The 13,359-nt window shown below is 43.4% G+C and overlaps 12 non-coding genes and 4 pseudogenes across 12 annotated transcripts; all 16 read left to right on the top strand.

Moving 5' to 3' along the window:
* Positions 1–471: 471 nt before the first annotated feature.
* LOC142510953 (5S ribosomal RNA) lies at positions 472–589 on the top strand. Its single transcript, XR_012808696.1, has one exon. It is a non-coding gene; the product is annotated as a 5S ribosomal RNA (ribosomal RNA).
* Positions 590–1,268: 679 nt separating this feature from the next.
* On the top strand, positions 1,269–1,387 carry LOC142511856 (5S ribosomal RNA; annotated as a pseudogene).
* Positions 1,388–2,071: 684 nt separating this feature from the next.
* LOC142516661 (5S ribosomal RNA) lies at positions 2,072–2,190 on the top strand. The gene has a single exon (XR_012812444.1). It is a non-coding gene; the product is annotated as a 5S ribosomal RNA (ribosomal RNA).
* Positions 2,191–2,872: 682 nt separating this feature from the next.
* LOC142517438 (5S ribosomal RNA) lies at positions 2,873–2,991 on the top strand. The gene has a single exon (XR_012813184.1). It is a non-coding gene; the product is annotated as a 5S ribosomal RNA (ribosomal RNA).
* Positions 2,992–3,679: 688 nt separating this feature from the next.
* Positions 3,680–3,798, top strand: LOC142516662 (5S ribosomal RNA). The gene has a single exon (XR_012812445.1). It is a non-coding gene; the product is annotated as a 5S ribosomal RNA (ribosomal RNA).
* Positions 3,799–4,481: 683 nt separating this feature from the next.
* LOC142506523 (5S ribosomal RNA) lies at positions 4,482–4,600 on the top strand. The gene has a single exon (XR_012804812.1). It is a non-coding gene; the product is annotated as a 5S ribosomal RNA (ribosomal RNA).
* Positions 4,601–5,288: 688 nt separating this feature from the next.
* Positions 5,289–5,402, top strand: LOC142511537 (5S ribosomal RNA; annotated as a pseudogene).
* Positions 5,403–6,085: 683 nt separating this feature from the next.
* LOC142508281 (5S ribosomal RNA) lies at positions 6,086–6,204 on the top strand. The gene has a single exon (XR_012806503.1). It is a non-coding gene; the product is annotated as a 5S ribosomal RNA (ribosomal RNA).
* A 1,023-nt stretch (positions 6,205–7,227) lies between these two features.
* Positions 7,228–7,346, top strand: LOC142515834 (5S ribosomal RNA). Its single transcript, XR_012811657.1, has one exon. It is a non-coding gene; the product is annotated as a 5S ribosomal RNA (ribosomal RNA).
* A 683-nt stretch (positions 7,347–8,029) lies between these two features.
* LOC142510606 (5S ribosomal RNA) lies at positions 8,030–8,148 on the top strand (annotated as a pseudogene).
* A 682-nt stretch (positions 8,149–8,830) lies between these two features.
* LOC142507125 (5S ribosomal RNA) lies at positions 8,831–8,949 on the top strand. Its single transcript, XR_012805388.1, has one exon. It is a non-coding gene; the product is annotated as a 5S ribosomal RNA (ribosomal RNA).
* A 698-nt stretch (positions 8,950–9,647) lies between these two features.
* On the top strand, positions 9,648–9,766 carry LOC142516810 (5S ribosomal RNA). The gene has a single exon (XR_012812584.1). It is a non-coding gene; the product is annotated as a 5S ribosomal RNA (ribosomal RNA).
* A 662-nt stretch (positions 9,767–10,428) lies between these two features.
* Positions 10,429–10,547, top strand: LOC142515828 (5S ribosomal RNA). Its single transcript, XR_012811652.1, has one exon. It is a non-coding gene; the product is annotated as a 5S ribosomal RNA (ribosomal RNA).
* Positions 10,548–11,230: 683 nt separating this feature from the next.
* LOC142512446 (5S ribosomal RNA) lies at positions 11,231–11,349 on the top strand (annotated as a pseudogene).
* A 683-nt stretch (positions 11,350–12,032) lies between these two features.
* On the top strand, positions 12,033–12,151 carry LOC142515961 (5S ribosomal RNA). The gene has a single exon (XR_012811780.1). It is a non-coding gene; the product is annotated as a 5S ribosomal RNA (ribosomal RNA).
* A 422-nt stretch (positions 12,152–12,573) lies between these two features.
* Positions 12,574–12,692, top strand: LOC142510503 (5S ribosomal RNA). The gene has a single exon (XR_012808610.1). It is a non-coding gene; the product is annotated as a 5S ribosomal RNA (ribosomal RNA).
* Positions 12,693–13,359: the final 667 nt, after the last annotated feature.

Here is a 13,359-nt window from a genome sequence, read left to right on the forward strand (position 1 = left end):
TTCCTTCTCTAAGACCCTCTAATTTGCGATTTACCGCTTCTGTTAAGCTTTCGTTTCCTCGAGAAATCCGCTTAGGAAGTTCGAAATTCGATTCCGGTTCCATTTTATCGTATCCCAGGCATAATAATAGCTTTACATTCGTTATTTCCTTCTTCTTATTTTTTTCTATTTTCTGGGAACATTTATCGATTTTTGTTGTCGTGAGCCGGTTCTGTGCGGAAGGGTATGACGCAGATTACTCCGGAGACGGTTAACTCATTAAAAACAATTATTTCGACTGTTTTATCCATAATTTACGTAAACGGTCGCGACACGAGGTCTTCCCAGGGAGGTCACCCATCCTAGCTCTGCCATCGCGCCAGAACGCTTAACTTCATGGTTATGATTGGGCGAGAGCAGTGCCGCGTGTTGTCCATCGCCGCCCGCTCCACACGTACTCGGGATATAAGAATAAACATCCCACTCAATGTCGGGTGCGATCATACCAGCACTAATGCACCGGATCCCATCAGAACTCCGAAGTTAAGCGTGCTTGGGCGAGAGCAGTACTAGGATGGGTGACCCCTGGGAAGTCCTCGTGTTGCACCCTTTTCGTGTTTTTCTATTTTGATTACTTGTTGACAGACGATTTTCGGCTCAAATCATCTGAATCTCGATCGGGACCAGATAAGACATGTGAAATGAAAGTAGCTCGGGCACTGCCGGATTTGGACAAAATTGTAGGCTAATTTGATTGTAAACGGGCAAACGGACGAGACTCATTACTACGCAATGAGCTGACGAGATTTTAGCCGAATTCCTTCTCTAAGACCCTCTAATTTGCGATTTACCGCTTCTGTTAAGCTTTCGTTTCCTCGAGAAATCCGCTTAGGAAGTTCGAAATTCGATTCCGGTTCCATTTTATCGTATCCCAGCATAATAATAGCTTTACATTCGTTATTTCCTTCTTCTTTTTTTTTTCTATTTTCTGGGAACATTTATCGATTTTTGTTGTCGTGAGCCGGTTCTGTGCGGAAGGGTATGACGCAGATTACTCCGGAGACGGTTAACTCATTAAAAACAATTATTTCGACTGTTATATTCATAATTTACGTAAACGGTCGCGCCACGAGGTCTTCCCAGGGAGGTCACCCATCCTAGCTCTGCCATCGCGCCAGAATGCTTAACTTCATGGTTATGATTGGGCGAGAGCAGTGTCGCGTGTTGTCCATCGCCGCCCGCTCCACACATACTCGAGGGATACAAGAATAAACATCCCACTCATTGTCGGTTGCGATCATACCAGCACTAATGAATCGGATCCCATCAAAACTCCTTAGTTAAGCGTGCTTGGGCGAGAACAGTACTAGGATGGTTGACCCCCTGGGAAGTCCTAGTGTTGCACACCTTTTCGTGTTTTTCTATATTTGATTACTTGTTGACATGCGATTTGCGGCTCAAATCATATGAATCTCGATCGAGATCAGATAAGACATATGAAATCAACGTAGCTCGGGCACTGCCGGATTTGGACAAAATTGTAGGCTAATTTGATTGTAAACGGGCAAACGGACGAGACTCATTACTACGCAATGAGCTGACGAGATTTTAGCCGAATTCCTTCTCTAAGACCCTCTAATTTGCGATTTATCGCTTCTGTTAAGCTTTCGTTTCCTCGAGAAATCCGCTTAGGAAGTTCGAAATTCTATTCTGGTTCCATTTTATCGTATCCCAAGAATAATAATAGCTTTACATTCGTTATTTACTTCTTCTTATTTTTTTTTCTATTTTCTGGGAACATTTATTGATTTTTGTTGTCGTGAGCCGGTTCTGTGCGGAAGGGTATGACGCAGATTACTCCGGAGACGGTTAACTCATTAAAAACAATTATTTCGACTGTTTTATCCATAATTTACGTAAACGGTCGCGATACGAGGTCTTCCCAGGGAGGTCACCCATCTTAGCTCTGCCATCGCGCTAGGACGCTTAACTTCATGGTTATGATTAGGCGAGAGCAGTGCCGCGTGTTGTCCATCGCCGCCCGCTCCACACATACTCGAGGGATACAAGAATAAACATCCCACTCATTGTCGGTTGCGATCATACCAGCACTAATGCATCGGATCCCATCAAAACTCCGAAGTTAAGCGTGCTTGGGCGAGAACAGTACTAGGATGGTTGACCCCCTGGGAAGTCCTCGTGTTGCACCCCTTTTCGCGTTTTTCTATATTTGATTACTTGTTGACATGCGATTTTCGGCTCAAATCATATGAATCTCGATCGAGATCAGATAAGACATGTGAAATCAACGTAGCTCGGGCACTGCCGGATTTGGACAAAATTGTAGGCTAATTTGATTGTAAACGGGCAAACGGACGAGACTCATTACTACGCAATGAGCTGACGAGATTTTAGCCGAATTCCTTCTCTAAGACCCTCTAATTTGTGATTTACCGCTTCTGTTAAGCTTTTGTTTCCTCGAGAAATCCGCTTAGGAAGTTCGAAATTCGATTCTGGTTCCATTTTATCGTATCCCAAGAATAATAATAGCTTTACATTCGTTATTTCCTTCTTCTTATTTTTTTTCTATTTTCTGGGAACATTTATCGATTTTTGTTGTCGTGAGCCGGTTCTGTGCAGAAGGATATGACGCAGATTACTCCGGAGACGGTTAACTCATTAAAACAATTATTTTGACTGTTTTATCTATAATTTACGTAAACGGTCGCGACACGAGGTCTTTTCAGGGAGGTCACCCATCCGACCTCTGTTATCGCGCCAGAACGCTTAACTTCATGGTTATGATTGGGCGAGAGCAGTGCCGCGTGTTGTCCATCGTCGCCCGCTCAACACGTACTCCAGGGATACAAGAATAAACATCCCACTCATTGTCGGTTGCGATCATACCAGCACTAATGCACCGGATACCATCAAAACTCCGATGTTAAGCGTGCTTGGGCGAGAGCAGTACTAGGATGGTTGACCCCCTGGGAAGTCCTCGTGTTGCACCCCTTTTCGTGTTTTTCTATTTTTGATTACTTGTTGACAGACGATTTCAGGCTCCAATCAACTGAATCTCGATCGGGACCAGATAAGACATGTGAAATGAAAATAGTAGCTCGGGCACTGCCGGATTATGACAAAATTGTAGGCTAATTTGATTGTAAATGGGAAAACGGACAAGACTCATTACTACGCAATGAGCTGACGAGATTTTAGCCGAATTCCTTTTATAAGACCCTCTAATTTGCAATTTACCGCTTCTGTTAAGCTTTCGTTTCCTCGAGAAATCCGCTTAGGAAGTTCGAAATTCGATTCCGGTTCCATTTTATCGTATCCCAGGCATAAGAATTTCTTTACATTCGTTATTTCCTTCTTCTTATTTTTTTTTTCTATTTTCTGAGTACATTTATCGATTTTTGTTGTCGTGAGCCGGTTCTGTGCGGAAGGGTATGACGCAGGTTACTCCGGAGACGGATAACTCATTAAAAACAATTATTTCGACTGTTTTATCCATAATTTACGTAAACGGTCGCGATACGAGGTCTTCCCAGGGAGGTCACCCATCTTAGCTCTGCCATCGCGCCAGAACGCTTAACTTCATGGTTATGATTAGGCGAGAGCAGTGCCGCGTGTTGTCCATCGCCGCCCGCTCCACACATACTCGAGGGATACAAGAATAAACATCCCACTCATTGTCGGTTGCGATCATACCAGCACTAATGCATCGGATCCCATCAAAACTCCGAAGTTAAGCGTGCTTGGGCGAGAACAGTACTAGGATGGTTGACCCCCTGGGAAGTCCTCGTGTTGCACCCCTTTTCGTGTTTTTCTATATTTGATTACTTGTTGACATGCGATTTTCGGCTCAAATCATATGAATCTCGATCGAGATCAGATAAGACATGTGAAATCAACGTAGCTCGGGCACTGCCGGATTTGGACAAAATTGTAGGCTAATTTGATTGTAAACGTGCAAACGGACGAGACTCATTACTACGCAATGAGCTGACGAGATTTTAGCCGAATTCCTTCTCTAAGACCCTCTAATTTGTGATTTACCGCTTCTGTTAAGCTTTCGTTTCCTCGAGAAATCCGCTTAGGAAGTTCGAAATTCGATTCTGGTTCCATTTTATCGTATCCCAAGAATAATAATAGCTTTACATTCGTTATTTCCTTCTTCTTATTTTTTTTCTATTTTCTGGGAACATTTATCGATTTTTGTTGTCGTGAGCCGGTTCTGTGCGGAAGGATATGACGCAGATTACTCCGGAGACGGTTAACTCATTAAAAACAATTATTTCGACTGTTTTATCTATAATTTACGTAAACGGTCGCGACACGAGGTCTTTTCAGGGAGGTCACCCATCCGACCTCTGTTATCGCGCCAGAACGCTTAACTTCATGGTTATGATTGGGCGAGAGCAGTGCCGCGTGTTGTCCATCGTCGCCCGCTCAACACGTACTCCAGGGATACAAGAATAAACATCCCACTCATTGTCGGTTGCGATCATACCAGCACTAATGCACCGGATACCATCAAAACTCCGATGTTAAGCGTGCTTGGGCGAGAGCAGTACTAGGATGGTTGACCCCTTGGGAAGTCCTCGTGTTGCACCCCTTTTCGTGTTTTTCTATTTTTGATTACTTGTTGACAGACGATTTCAGGCTCCAATCAACTGAATCTCGATCGGGACCAGATAAGACATGTGAAATGAAAATAGTAGCTCGGGCACTGCCGGATTTGGACAAATTTGTAGGCTAATTTGATTGTAAATGGGAAAACGGACAAGACTCATTACTACGCAATGAGATGACGAGATTTTAGCCGAATTCCTTTTCTAAGACTCTCTAATTTGCAATTTACCGCTTCTGTTAAGTTTTCGTTTCCTCGAGAAATCCGCTTAGGAAGTTCGAAATTCGATTCCGGTTCCATTTTATCGTATCCCAGGCATAACAATTTCTTTACATTCGTTATTTCCTTCTTCTTATTTTTTTTTTCTATTTTCGGAGTACATTTATCGATTTTTGTTGTCGTGAGCCGGTTCTGTGCGGAAGGGTATGACGCAGGTTACTCCGGAGACGGATAACTCATTAAAAACAATTATTTCGACTGTTTTATTCATAATTTACGTAAACGGTCGCGACACGAGGTCTTCCCAGGGAGGTCACCCATCCTAGCTCTGCCATCGCGCCAGAACGCTTAAATTTATGGTTATGATTGGGCGAGAGCAGTGCCGCTTGTTGTCCATCGCCGCCCGCTCCACACGTACTCGAGGGATATAAGAATAAACATCCCACTCAATGTCGGGTGCGATCATACAAGCACTAATGCACCGGATCCCATCAGAACTCCGAAGTTAAAACGGGCGAGAGTAGTACAAGGATGGGTGACCCCCTGGGAAGTCCTCGTGTTGCACCCCTTTTCGTGTTTTTTTTATTTTTGATTACTTGTTGACAGACGATTTTCGGCTCAAATCATCTGAATCTCGATCGAACCAGATAAGACATGTGAAATGAAAGTAGCTCGGGCACTGCCGGATTTGGACAAAATTGTAGGCTAATTTGATTGTAAACGGGCAAACGGACGAGGCTCATTACTATGCAATGAGCTGACGAGATTTTAGCCGAATTCCTTCTCTAAGACCCTCTAATTTGCGATTTACCGCTTCTGTTAAGGTTTCATTTCCTCGAGAAATCCGCTTAGGAAGTTCGAAATTCGATTCTGGTTCCATTTTATCGTATCCCAAGAATAATAATAGCTTTACATTCGTTATTTCCTTCTTCTTATTTTTTTTCTATTTTCTGGGAACATTTATCGGTTTTTGTTGTCGTGAGCCGGTTCTGTGCGGAAGGGTATGACGCAGATTACACCGGAGACGGTTAACTCATTAAAAACAATTATTTCGACTGTTTTATCCATAATTTACGTAAACGGTCACGACACGAGGCCTTCTCAGGGTGGTCACCCATCCTCGCTCTGCCATCGCGCTAGGACGCTTAACTTCATGGTTATGATTGGGCGAGAGCAGTGCCGCGTGTTGTTCATCGCCGCCCGCTCCAAACGTACTCGAGGGATATAAGAATAAACATCCCACTCAATGTCCGGTGCGATCATACCAGCAATAATGCATCGGATCCCATCAGAACTTCGAAGTTAAGCGTGTTTGGGCGAGAGCAGTACTAGGATGGGTGACCCCCTGGGAAGTCCTAGTGTTGCACCCCTTTTCGTGTTTTTCTATTTTTGATTACTTGTTGACAGACGATTTTCGGCTCAAATCATCTGAATCTCGATCGAGACCAGATAAGACATGTGAAATGAAAGTAGCTCGGGCACTGCCGGATTTGGACAAAATTGTAGGCCAATTTGATTGTAAACGGGCAAACGGACGAGACTCATTACTACGCAATGAGCTGACGAGATTTTAGTCGAATTCCTTCTCTAAGACCCTCTAATTTGCGATTTACCGCTTCTGTTAAGCTTTCGTTTTCTCGAGAAATCCGCTTAGGAAGTTCGAAATTCGATTCCTGTTCCATTTTATCGTATCCGAGGCATAATAATAGCTTTACATTCGTTATTTCCTTCTTCTTATTTTTTTTCTATTTTCTGGGAACAATTATCGATTTTTGTTGTCGTGAGCCGGTTCTGTGCGGAAAGGTATGACGCAGATTACCCCAGAGACGGTTAACTCATTAAAAAAAATTATTTCGACTGAAATCAATGTAGCTCGGGCACTGCCGGATTTGGACAAAATTGTAGGCTAATTTGATTGTAAACGGGCAAACGAACGAGACTCCTTACTACGCAATGAGCTGGTGAGATTTTAGCCGAATTCCATCTCTAAGACCATCTATTTGCGATTTTCCGCTTCTGTTGAGCTTTCGTTTCCTCGAGAAATCCCGTTCCATTTTAACGTATCCCAGGCATAATAATAGCTTTACATTCGCTATTTCCTTCTTCTTATTTTTTTTTTCTATTTTTTGAGTACATTTATCGATTTTTGTTGTCGTGAGCCGGTTCTGTGCGGAAGGGTATGACGCAGATTACTCCGGAGACGGATAACTCATTTACGTAAACGGCCGCATCAAGAGCTCTTCCCAGGGAGGTCACCTATCCTAGCTCTACCATCGCGCCAGAACGCTTAACTTCATGGTTATGATTGGGCGAGAGCAGTGCCGCGTGTTGTCCATCGCCGCTCGCTCCACACATACTCGTGGGATATAAGAATAAACATCCCACTCAATGTCGGGTGCTATCATACCAGCACTAATGCACCGGATCCCATCAGAACTCTGAAGTTAAGCGTGCATGGGCGAGAGCAGTAATAGGGTGGGTGACCCCCTGGGAAGTCCTCGTGTTGCACCCTTTTTCGTGTTTTTCTATTTTTGATTATTTGTTGACAGAAGATTTTCGGCTCAAATCATCTGAATCTCGATCGGGACCAGATATGACATGTGAAATCAACGTAGCTCGGGCACTGCCGGATTTGGACAAAACTGTAGGCTAATTTGATTGTAAACGGGCAAACGAATAAGACTCATTACTACGCAATGAGCAGACGAGATTTTAGCCGAATTTCTTGTCTAAGACCCTCTAATTTGCGATTTACCGCTTCTCTTAAGCTTTCGTTTCCTCGAGAAATCCGCTTAGGAAGTTCGAAATTCGATTCCGGTTCCATTTTATCATATCCCAGGCATAATAATAGCTTTACATTCGCTATTTCCTTCTTCTTCTTTTTTTCCTATTTTTTGGGAAAATTTAGCGATTTTTGTTGTTGTGAGCCGGTTCTGTGCGGAAGGGTATGACGCAGATTACTCCGGAGATGGTTAACTCATTAAAAACAATTATTTCGACTGTTTTATCCATAATTTACGTAAACGGTCGCGACACGAGGTCTTCTCAGGGAGGTCACCCATCCTCGCACTGCCATCGCGCCAGAACGCTTAACTTCATGGTTCTTATTGGGCGAGAGCAGCGCCGCGTGTTGTCCATCGGCGCCCGCTCCACACGTACTTAAGGGATATAAGAATAAACATCCCACTCAATATCATGAGCGATCATACCAGCACTAATGCACCGGATCCCACCATAATTCCGAAGTTAAGCGTGCTTGGGCGAGAGCAGTACAAGGATGGGTGACCACTTGGGAAGTCCTCGTGTTGCACCCATTTTCGTGTTTTTCTATTTTTGATTACTTGTTGACAGACGATTTTCGGCTCAAATCATCTGAATCTCGATCGGGACCAGATAAGACATGATAAATCAACGTAGCTCGGGCACTGCCGGATTTGGACAAAATTGTAGCCTAATTTGATTGTAAACGGGCAAACGAACAAGACTCATTACTCCGCAATGAGCTGGCTAGATTTTAGCCGAATTCCTTCTCTAAGACCCTCTAATTTGCGATTTTCCGCTTCTGTTAAGCTTCCGTTTCCTCGAGTAATCCGCTTAGTAAGTTCGAAATTCAATTTCGGTTCCACTTTATCGTATCCCAGGCATAATAAAAGCTTTACATTCGCTATTTTCTTCTTCTTATTTTTTTCCTATTTTTGGGAACATTTAGCGATTTTTGTTGTCGTGAGCCGGTTCTGTGCGGAAGGGTATGACCCAGATTACTCCAAAGACGATCAACTCGTTAAAAATAATTATTTTGAATGTTTTATCCATAATTTACGTAAACGGTCGCGACATGAGGACTTTCCAGGGAGGTCATCCATCCTAGCTCTGCCATCGCGCCAGAACGCTTAACTTCATGGTTCTGATTGGGCGAGAGCAGTGCCGCGTGTTGTCCATGGCCGCCCGCTCCGCACATACTCGAAGGATATAAGAATAAACATCCAACTCAATATCAGGTGCGATCATACCAGCACTAATGCACAAGATCCCATCAGAACTCCGAAGTTAAGCGTGCTTGGGCGAGAGCAGTGCTAGGATGGGTGACCCCCTGAGAAGTCCTCGTGTTGTACCCTTTTTCGTATTTAACATCCTTTTCGTATTTTTCTATTTTTGATTACTTGGTGACAGACGATTTTCGGCTCAAATCATCTGAATCATGATCAGGACTAGATAAAACATGTGAAATCAACGTAGCTCGGGCACTGCCAGATTTGGACAAAATTGTAGACTAATTTGATTGTAAACAAAACGAACGAGACTCATTACTCCGCAATGAGCTTGCGAGATTTTAGCCAAATTCCTTCTTTATGACCCTCAAATTTGCGATTTTCCGCTTCTGTTAAGCTTCTGTTTCCTCAAGAAATCCGCTTAGGAAGTTCGAAATTCGATTTCGGTTCCACTTTATCGTATCTCAGGCATAATAAAAGCATTACATTCGTTATTTTCTTCTTCTTATTTTTTTCCTATTTTCTGGGAACATTTATCGATTTTTGTTGTCGTGAGCCGGTTCTGTGCCGAATGGTATGACCCAGATTACTACGGAGACGGTTAACTCATTAAAAACAATTATGTCGACTGTTTTATCCATAATTTACGTAAACGATAGCGACACGAGGACTTCCAAGGGAGGTCACCCATTCTAGCTCTGCCATCGTGCCAGAACGCTTAACTTCATGGTTCTGATTGGACGAGAGCAGTGCCGCGTGTTGTCCATCGCCGCCCGCTCCACACATACTCGAAGGATATAAGAATAAACATCCCACTCAATATCAAGTGCGATCATACCAGCACTAATGCACTGGATCCCATCAGAACTCCGAAGTTAAGCGTGAATGGGCGAGAGCAGTACTAGGATGGGTGACCCCTTGGGAAGTCCTCGTGTTGCACCCCTTTTCGTGTTTTTCTATTTTTGATTACTTGTTGACAGACGATTTTCGGCTCAAATCATCTGAATCTTGATCGGGACCAGATGAGACATGTGAAATCAACGTAGCTCGAGCACTGCCGGATTTGGACAAAATTGTTGCCAAACGAACGAGAATCATTACTCCGCAATGAGCTTGCGAGATTTTAGCCGAATTTCTTCTCTAAAACCCTCTAATTTGCGATTTTCGCTTCTGTTAATCTTCCGTTTCCTCGAGAAATCCGATTAGGAAGTCCGAAATTTGATTCCGGTTCCATTTTATCTTATCACAGGCATAATAATAGTTTTACATTCGCTATTTTCTTCTTCTTATTTTTTTTTCCATTTTCTGGGAATACTTAGCGATTTTTGTTGTCGTGAGCCGGTTTTGTGCAGAAGGGTATTACGTAGATTACTCCGGATACAGCTTACTCATTAAAAACAATTATTTCGACTGTTTTATCCATAATTTACGTAAACGGTCGTGACACGAGTACTTCTTAGGGAGGTTACCTATCCTAGCTCTGCCATCGCCCCAGAACGCTTAACTTCATGGTTCTGATTGGGCGAGAGCAGTGCCGCGTGTTGTCAATCGTCGCCTTCTCCACACGTGCTCTTGGGATATAAGAATAAACATCCAATCAATGTCGGGTGCGATCATACCAGCACTAATGCACCGGATCCCATCAGAACTTTGAAGCTAAGCGTGCTTGAACGAGAGCAGTACTAGGATGGGTGACCACCTGGGAAGTCCTCGTGTTGCACCCCTTTTCGTCTTTTTCTATTCTTGATTACTTGTTCACAGACGATTTTCGGCTCAAATCATCTGAATCTCGATCGGGACCAGATAATAGATGTGAAATAAACGTAGCTCGGACACGGTCGGATTTGGACAAAAATGTAGCCTAATTTGATTGTAAACGGGCAAACGAACGAGAATTATTACTCCGCAATGAGCTGGCGAGATTTTAGCCGAATTCTTTCTCTAAGACCCTCTAATTTGCGATTTTACGCTTCTGTTAAGCTTCCGTTTCTTCGATAAATCCGCTTAGTAAGTTTGAAATTCGATTTCGGTTCCACTTTATCGTATCCCAGGCATAATAAAAGCTTTACATTCGCTATTTTCTTCTTCTTATTTTTTTCCTATTTTCTGGGAACATTTAGAGATTTTTGTTGTCGTGAGCCGGTTCTGTGCGGAAGGGTATGACCCAGATTACTCCAGAGACGATTAACTCATTAAAAACAATTATTTTGAATGTTTTATCCATAATTTACGTAAACGGTCGCGACACGAGGATTTCCCAGGGAGGTCACCCATCCTAGCTCTGCCATCGCGCCAGAACGCTTAACTTCATGGTTCTGATTGGGCGAGAGCAGTGCCACGTGTTGTCCATCGCTGCCTGCTCCACAAATACTCGAAGGGTATAAGATTAAACATCCAACTCAATATCGGGTGCGATCATACAAGCACTAATGCACGGGATCCCATCAAAACTCCGTAGTTAAGCGTGCTTGGGCGAGAGCAGTGATAGGATTGGTGACCCCATGAGAAGTCCTCGTGTTGTACCTTTTTTCGTGTTTTTCTATTTTTGATTACTTGGTGACAGACAATTTTCAGCTCAAATCATCTGAATATCGATCAGGACTAGATAAAACATGTGAAATCAATGTAGCTCGGACACTGCCGGATTTGGACAAAATTGTAGAGTAATTTGATTGTAAACTGGCAAACGAACGAGACTCATTACTCCGCAATGAGCTTGCGAGATTTTAGCCAAATTCCTTCTTTAAGACCCTCTAATTTGCAATTTTCCGCTTCTGTTAAGCTTCCGTTTCCTCGAGAAATCCGCTTAGGAAGTTCGAAATTCGATTTCAGTTCCACTTTATTGTATCCCAGGCATAAAAAAAGCTTTACATTCGCTATTTTCTTCTTCTTATTTTTTTCCTATTTTCTAAGAACATTTATCGATTTTTGTTGTCGTGAGCCGGTTCTGTGCCGAATGGTATGACCCAGATTACTCCGGAGACGGTTAACTCATTAAAAACAATTATGTCGACTGTTTTATCCATAATTTACGTAAACGGTCGCGACACGAGGACTTCCAAGGGCGGTCACCCATCCTAGCTCTGCCATCGCGTTAGAACGCTTAACTTCATGGTTCTGATTGGACGAGAGCAGTGCCGCGTGTTGTCTATCGCCGCCCGCTCCACACATAATCGAATGATATAAGAATAAACATCATACTCAATGTCGGGTGCGATCATACCAGCACTAATGCACTGGATCCCATCAGAACTCCGAATTTAAGCGTGCTTGGGCGAGAGCAGTATTAGGATGGTTGACCCCCTGGGAAATCCTCGTGTTGCACCCCTTTCCTCGAGAAATCCGTTTAGGTAGTCCGAGATTCGATTTCGGTTCCATTTTCTCGTATCCCAGGCATAATAATAGCTTTATATTCGCTATTATCTTATTCTTATTTTTTTTTCTATTTTCTGGGAACATTTAACGATTTTTGTTGTCGTGAGCCGGTTCTGTGCGGAAGGGTATGACGCAGATTACTCCGGAGACGGTTAACTCATTAAAAACAATTATTTTTACTATTTTAGCCATAATTTACGTAAACGGTCGCGACACGAGGACTTCCCACAAGGGTCACCCATCCGAGCTCGGCCATCGCGCAAGAACGCTTAACTTCATGGTTCTGATTGGGCGAGAGCAGTGCCGCGTGTTGTCCATCGCCTCCCGCTCCACACGTACTCGAGGGATATAAGAATAAACATCCCACTCAATGTCGGATGCGATCATACCAGCACTAATGCACGGGATTCCATCAGAACTCCGAAGTTAAGCCTGCTTAGGCGAGAGCAGTGCTAGGATGGGTGACCCCCTGAGAAGTCCTCGTGTTGTACCCCTTTTCGTGTTTTTCTATTTTTGATTACTTGGTGACAGACGATTTTCGGCTCAAATCATCTGAATCTCGATCAGGACTAGATAAAACATGTGAAATCAACGTAGCTCGGGCACTACCAGATTTGGACAAAATTGTAGACTAATTTAATTGTAAACGGGCAAACGAATGAGACTCATTACTCCGCAATGAGCTTGCGAGATTTTAGCCAAATTCCTTCTTTAAGACCCTCTAATTTGCGATTTTCCGCTTCTGTTAAGCTTTCGTTTCCTCGAGAAATCCGCTTAGGAAGTCCGAAATTGATTCCGGTTCCATTTTATTTTATCCCAGGCATAATAATAGCTTTACATTCGCTATTTTCCTCTTCTTATTTTTTTCTGTTTTCTGGGAATACTTAGCGATTTTTGTTGTCGTGAGCCGGTTCTGTGCGGAAGGGTATGACGCAGATTACTCCGGAGACGGTTAACTCATTAAAAACAATTATTTCGAATGTTTTATCCATAATTTATGTAAACGGTCGCGACACGAGGTCTTCCCAGGGAGATCACCCATCCTAGCTCTGTCATCGCGCCAGAACGCTTAACTTCATGGTTCTGATTGGGCGAGAGCAGTGCCGCGTGTTGTCCATCTCCGCCCGCTCCACACGTACGCGAGGCATATAAGAATAAAAA

Source organism: Primulina tabacum, chromosome 10 (assembly GCF_025594145.1).
Source record: "Primulina tabacum isolate GXHZ01 chromosome 10, ASM2559414v2, whole genome shotgun sequence".
In the NCBI taxonomy this organism is placed as follows: domain Eukaryota; kingdom Viridiplantae; phylum Streptophyta; class Magnoliopsida; order Lamiales; family Gesneriaceae; genus Primulina; species Primulina tabacum.